The 6516-nt window shown below is 42.0% G+C and overlaps 1 non-coding gene across 1 annotated transcript; it reads right to left on the minus strand.

Moving 5' to 3' along the window:
* Nucleotides 1-409: 409 nt before the first annotated feature.
* Nucleotides 410-515, minus strand: LOC118491980. The gene has a single exon (XR_004892424.1). It is a non-coding gene; the product is annotated as a small nucleolar RNA R71 (small nucleolar RNA).
* Nucleotides 516-6516: the final 6001 nt, after the last annotated feature.

Raw genomic sequence — 6516 nt, forward strand, 5'->3', positions numbered from 1 at the left:
CCAAGGGGTAGGTTTGGTGTACCAAGGAGACACCTTAGAGAAAATGTGAGGGGCATCGAAGCACATTTTCTGCCGGTAATCACTCAAAACCCTTCACCGGTAGTTATTCCTCACAATGATCAAGGGAGAACATTTGAAGTGAGGACCAACTCTTTGCAAAGTTTACCAAAATACAAAGGGTTGGCAACGGAGGAGCCTTACTTTCATTTAGAGGCTTATGACTCGATTTGCAACACTCTTGGGAGTCAAGGGTTCTCGGCTGATGACATCAAATTGGTATTATTCCAATTTTCTTTGGAAGATAAGGCGAAGAAATGGTTCTACACGTTACCTTTGGCATCCATATATACATGGGGGGAGATGCAACAAACTTTCTTGGATGAGTTTTACACCGCCCAAAAGACTAACGATGCAAGAAAGGGGTTGAGAAGCTTCCAACAACAACATGGTGAGATGTTTCACGAGGCGTTTGAGCGCTTCAATATGATGATAAAGAATTGCCCTCACCATGGAATTAAATTGTGGGAGTTGATGAATGCCTTTCACGAGGGGTTGAGTGCCGAAGATGCACGTGATCTAATGTCCATTACCGGTGGGACTTTTGGTACAAATTATGAGAACGATGATTGGGAGTTTTTGGAAAGCATGGCAACTACATCAAAGAGGAAAGCTCAAGCCTCAAGAAGAGCCCGACCGGCCATTGCCCGACCTCAAGTGCACGCCATAGATGATGGTAATGTTCAAACAACTAACCAAATTTATGATGTTTGTTCTTTGTGTAATGAAATAGGTCACGCGGCTGAAAATTGCCAAGGGATGTTGGAAGGGCAATACGAAGAGGTCCATGCGGTTCAAGGTCAAGGTCAAGGAGGAGGTGGTAGGAATTACAACAACATGAACTCTAATACCTACCACCCCGGGTTGAGAAATCACCCGAATTTTCGGTATGGGAACCCTTCAAATCAAGCCAACCCGAACTTTCAAGGTAGCCAAGGTAACTTTGGTTCACGCCAATCTTACAATAACCAAGGTGGATACCGAGGCGGAAACAACCAAGGCTATCAAAAACAATACCAAACGGGTCAAGAACAAGGGGGGTCTTCGGGTGGAAACGAGATGATGGAGATGCTAAAGAGCATGCAAATCGAGATGCAAAAACGGAACCAACTCGATGAAGTTCGAATGCAAAAGGACGAGGTTCGTGACAAAAGCATCCAATCACTAACAACCCAAATGGGTCAATTAGCAACCGATGTGGCTGAATTGAAGAAAAGTAAGGGTCAACTTCCAAGTGACACTAAGGTAAACCCTTCACATGGTTCATCACGAGGTAACGTTAATATTAATCATGTTAGTGTTTTAAGAAGTGGAAAAGAGTTCAAAGCCAATTTGTCACCCGAATTGGTTGAGGGGGTAGTTGAGGATGTCACGGGTAATGAAAGTGATGATGAAGTTTCACTGGTTAAACCAAAAGAAACAATTGTTAAAAAATCGGGTTTGGGTGAAAACGAAAAGAATGAAAAACTTGAGGGTGAACCGAGTCAAGTTCCGTTTCCATCGGCCTTACTTGACCCGGGAAAGAAAAATTTTATTGTGTCGAGAGGTCCTCAAAAAGAAGAGACGTGGGACATGTTTAAACAAGTGAAAATAAATCTCCCACTCCTCGATGCAATAAAACAAGTCCCCGCTTATGCAAATTTTTTAAAAGAATTATGTACACAAAAAAGGCAAAACAAATAGAAAGTGCCTAAGCGGGTGGATTTAACCGGGCAAGTGAGTGCGGTTTTGAATGGGGAGCTTCCTCCTAAGCTCCAAGATCCGGGCACGCCATTGATTAATATACAAGTTGGTAATTTTCAAATGGCTAAGGCGTTGCTAGATCTTGGAGCCGGGGTTAGCATTTTACCAGGGGGCTTATATGACCAATATGACTTTGGTCCGTTAGCAAGGGTGGAGACAACGGTTGTTTTGGCCGATTTGTCTCATAAGCTACCTCTGGGTATGGTTCAAAATGTAATTGTAAAAATTGATGAGTTTTATTACCCGGTTGACTTTTTAGTCCTGGATTACTCATCGGCGGACCCTAAGCAACAACAAAATATAATTTTGGGTCGGCCATTTTTGAGCACCGCACATGCTATTATCGATTGTAGATTTGGTACAGTTGATATGGCTTTTGGAAATAGAAAAATGCGTTTGAATGTTTTTACTAACAATTCTAATGCTAATGGTGTTGATGAGTGTTTCATGGCAGATATAGTTGACGGATGCAACCTGCATGAGTATGAGGAGGATGGTTTGGATATTTGCCTGTGTGATTTTTCTGAACAGGTACATGCTTATGCACTCCGGGTTGAAGAGGAAACGCAAGATGCGATGGCGTTGAAAGAAGGTAGACCGCCATGGACTCATCAATTTGAAGGTCTACCGGCGGAGATCGATTCGGGTACGAAACCATCATTAGTGGAACCGCCAAAGTTGGAGCTCAAAGACTTGCCTAGCCACTTGAAGTATGTGTTTTTAGGGGATAATGACACTTTACCGGTCATTATTGCCTCTAATTTGGAGTTGGCACAAGAGCAAGCATTGTTGGAGGTTTTAAAAGAGAACAAGGGAGCTATTGGATGGACGATTGCCGACCTCAAAGGAATTAGTCCATCCATTGTCATGCATAAGATCATTACAACTGAAGATGCAAAGCCGACACGAGAGGCTCAAAGGCGATTGAATCCGAACCTACGGGAGGTAGTTAAGAAAGAGGTAATTAAATGGTTGGATGCGGGAATTATTTATCCAATTTCGGATAGTGCTTGGGTGAGTCCCACCCAAGTTGTGCCTAAGAAGGCCGGCATTCAAGTAGTCAAGGATGAAAGTGGTGAACAAATTGCCACCCGACCGGTTACCGGGTGGCGTGTGTGTATTGACTACCGGAAATTGAATGCCGCCACTTCTAAGGATCATTTCCCGCTACCATTCATTGATCAAATTATTGAAAAACTATCGGGTCAAAAATACTATTGTTTTTTAGATGGGTATTCGGGTTACAATCAAATCGCCATACACCCGGATGACCAACACAAGACCACCTTCACTTGTCCTTATGGCACCTTTGCCTTTAGGCGGATGCCATTTGGCTTGTGTAATGCTCCGGCAACTTTCCAACGATGTATGATGAGTATTTTCTCGGACATGGTTGGAGAGTCGCTCGAAGTATTCATGGATGACTTCTCCATTTTTGGCACTAGTTTTGATGCTTGTCTCAACGAATTATAAAAAGTGTTAAAAAGATGTGTTGAGAAAAACTTAGTGTTAAGTTGGGAGAAATGTCATTTCATGGTGCAAGAGGGCATTGTGTTGGGTCATGTAATTTCTGAAAGGGGGATGGAGGTGGATAAGGCAAAAATACAGGTAATATCATCTTTGCCACCTCCGAAAAATGTTAAGGGTGTAAGGTCGTTCTTGGGACACGCGGGTTTTTATAGACGTTTCATTAAGGGTTTTAGTGTTATCACCAAACCCTTATGCAATTTGTTATTAAAAGATGTCCCATTTGATTTTACTAACGAGTGTATGCAAGCTTTCACTGTTTTGAAGGAACACTTGGTCAAAGCTCCTATTTTGCAACCACCGGATTGGTCAAAGCCGTTCGAGATAATGTGTGATGCAAGCGACACCACTATTGGTGCAGTTTTGGGTCAACGGGTTGATAGAAAGCCGGTGGTGATTTACTATGCGAGTAAGACTTTATCCGAAACACAACTTAACTACACCACAACCGAGAAGGAATTACTAGCGGTGGTGTATGCTTTGGATAAGTTTCGCTCGTATATTTGGGGGAGGAAAGTGGTGGTTTATTCGGATCATAGCGCGGTCCGGTACTTGATGGAGAAAAAGGACGCGAAGCCTCGTTTGATTCGGTGGGTCTTATTGTGACAAGAGTTCGATCTAGAAATCCCAGACAAAAAGGGAAGTGAGAATGTAGTAGCGGATCACTTGTCTCGGATTCCGGTGGAAGGGATCGATGATGTGAGTGAAATTAATGGAAGTTTTCCGACGAGCAACTTTTAGCCGTTTCCACTTTCGTTGCACCGTGGTATGCTCATTATGTCAACTATTTAGCCACGGGTGCCATTCCAAGCCATTGGACCAAAAAGCGTCGACAACAATTCATGGTTCAAGTGAAGCAATACATTTGGGATGAACCGGATCTCTTCAAGATTGGACCGGATCAAGTTATACGAAGGTGTGTGCCCGAAACAGAAGTGTTGGAAATTTTGACCCATGCCCATTCGTCCGCATGTGGGGGTCATTTTAGTGGGCACAAAACTGGCTATCGGGTTCTTTCATGTGGGTTTTATTGGCCCACCATTTTCAAGGATGCATGTGAATTTGCTAGAAATTGTATAAATTGTCAAAAAATGGGGAGTATATCGAAGAGGGATGAGATGCCGTTACAACCAATCTTGGTTGTTGAGATATTTGATGTATGGGGTATAGATTTTATGGGTCCCTTCCTGAATTCGAATGGCTTCCCAAATTCAAACACCACAATAGTAATAACAATAATAATAAACACATACATGAATTCATCATTTGACATAAGAGTTGCAGTTAAAAGTAAAATATTGCTTTAAGATATCTTTACAAACATATTTTACTATTCTCTCTCTCTCTTTTTTCTCTTGCCGACCGCCGGTGGCTCGACGGAGTGAAGAAGCTGATATAGAGAGTGAGGTCGCCAGTTCTTGGCTTGACCTTCCTTTCTATCTTGTCTTTCGGATACTCCCATTCACTGCTGTGGTGTGCGCCTTTTAGTGTTCTGTCCTCCTAGTCGGCACTCCGAATTTGATTGCTTAGCGGGTCTGTTATCGGATGCGATTTCCTTGTGCTGTTCCTTCTGTCCGTTACGAATCCCGTTAACCTTTTAAAATTCATGTGTTCGACTCGGTAGGGTGACGGGTGGTCCATTGGACAACCCTTTGCGATGCTAAAAGACAAGTTTATCCCTCATTTAAGTGTGTAATTATCTTGAATTAGATAACTACTGTTGTTTATGTCTCAGGTACGGTTTGGTGGTGAAAATCGAAGAAAAATGAGGCTTTGGAAGGTTCGGAGTTGAGCGATTTGGGTTGGAAGCAAAAGATGAAACAAAGAAGGAAAATCAGCACTTCACCGTAAATTACGGTCTTACCGTAATTTACGGTGGACCTGAAAAGGGCCTGAATCTCACCGTAAACCAGACAAGCTGCACCGTAACACTTTTATGTCCACCGTAATTTACGGTGGAGCCGTAAATTATGGTGGAGTCTGCGGAATTTGTGTAACTGCCACATTAAGTGAGTTTTGATGGTGTCTTTTCACCTATTCTCATCATTGGACGTTTTTGGAGCTTGCTAGGGGCGATTTTGGTAATCTTGCTTGGTTGTAAACATTATCTAAACATTTCGTTTGTGTTTTCGATCCGTATGAACATTGAACTTTGTGCTATGATGATTTACCAAGCTATGTGTGGCTAAACTCATGGTGATCATCTTGAATTGAAGGTTTGTTTAAGACTTTTGTGTTTGGATTCGTATTTCTAGAATAATAGACTTGCAATGTTTGTTTGTTTATTATGGTGTGTGGATGTTTGATTGTAAATTGTTGATTGATGTTATACTCATATTCTAAACCGTACGTTCTTGGTGTCGTTGACAATCGAGATATCACGGGAAGGATTAGGGTTGGATATTAGTCAATTGGTTATCGGGTAACAACCTCGCATTGTCATAATCCGAGTACTTAGTTCCCTTTTATCACAACAAACAATTACACACGAATCATGTCTATGTGATTCTTTCTAGTGAATTTAAACACAATTGTCCAAAGCAAACTGGAAATTTAGGATGGTCGCTTGTTCCTAATCTGTTTACAAACTACGGTCTTTGATTTGCAATTTAATTAGTTAATTTTAGTTATTAAAACCAAAACAATCAAATCTTGAATTTTAATTTCTGCATTTTAGGTAATTGTAGTTTAATTACAAAGCTATACAATCGACATACTTTCCACATACTCCCTGAGTTCGATACCCTCTTACCACTATCTATAGTTGTTTTTGGGATTAAATTTGCGTGTACCTACGACAGCACGTCATAGGGTATGGGGGAAACTAGTCTCGGGGTGACGAAGTTCTTCGTCACAAACTTGCCGGATCGTAGTAGCTCGAAGGACATCGGGGAGGTTTTCAGTGTGTATGGGGATGTGGTGGGCGTTTATGTGGCGAGGAAAAGAGACAAGAAAGGTAACAAATTTGGTTTCGTCTCTTTTAAGTGGGTGAGGGATCCGTCCGAGTTGGAAGGCAGATTGAAGGGTATTAAGATGGGTTCGTCCAAGCTTTTGGTTAATGTTGCGAAATTTGTGGTGGAGAATTCCGGGACTCCTGTTCAACAGCCGGTCAGAAATGTTCAGGTGTACTCTTCGAGACACATGGATGTGAAGAATTATAACTTTAGAGATCAGAGGTCTTATAGTCAT

This window comes from Helianthus annuus, chromosome 4 (assembly GCF_002127325.2).
Source record: "Helianthus annuus cultivar XRQ/B chromosome 4, HanXRQr2.0-SUNRISE, whole genome shotgun sequence".
NCBI lineage: Eukaryota > Viridiplantae > Streptophyta > Magnoliopsida > Asterales > Asteraceae > Helianthus > Helianthus annuus.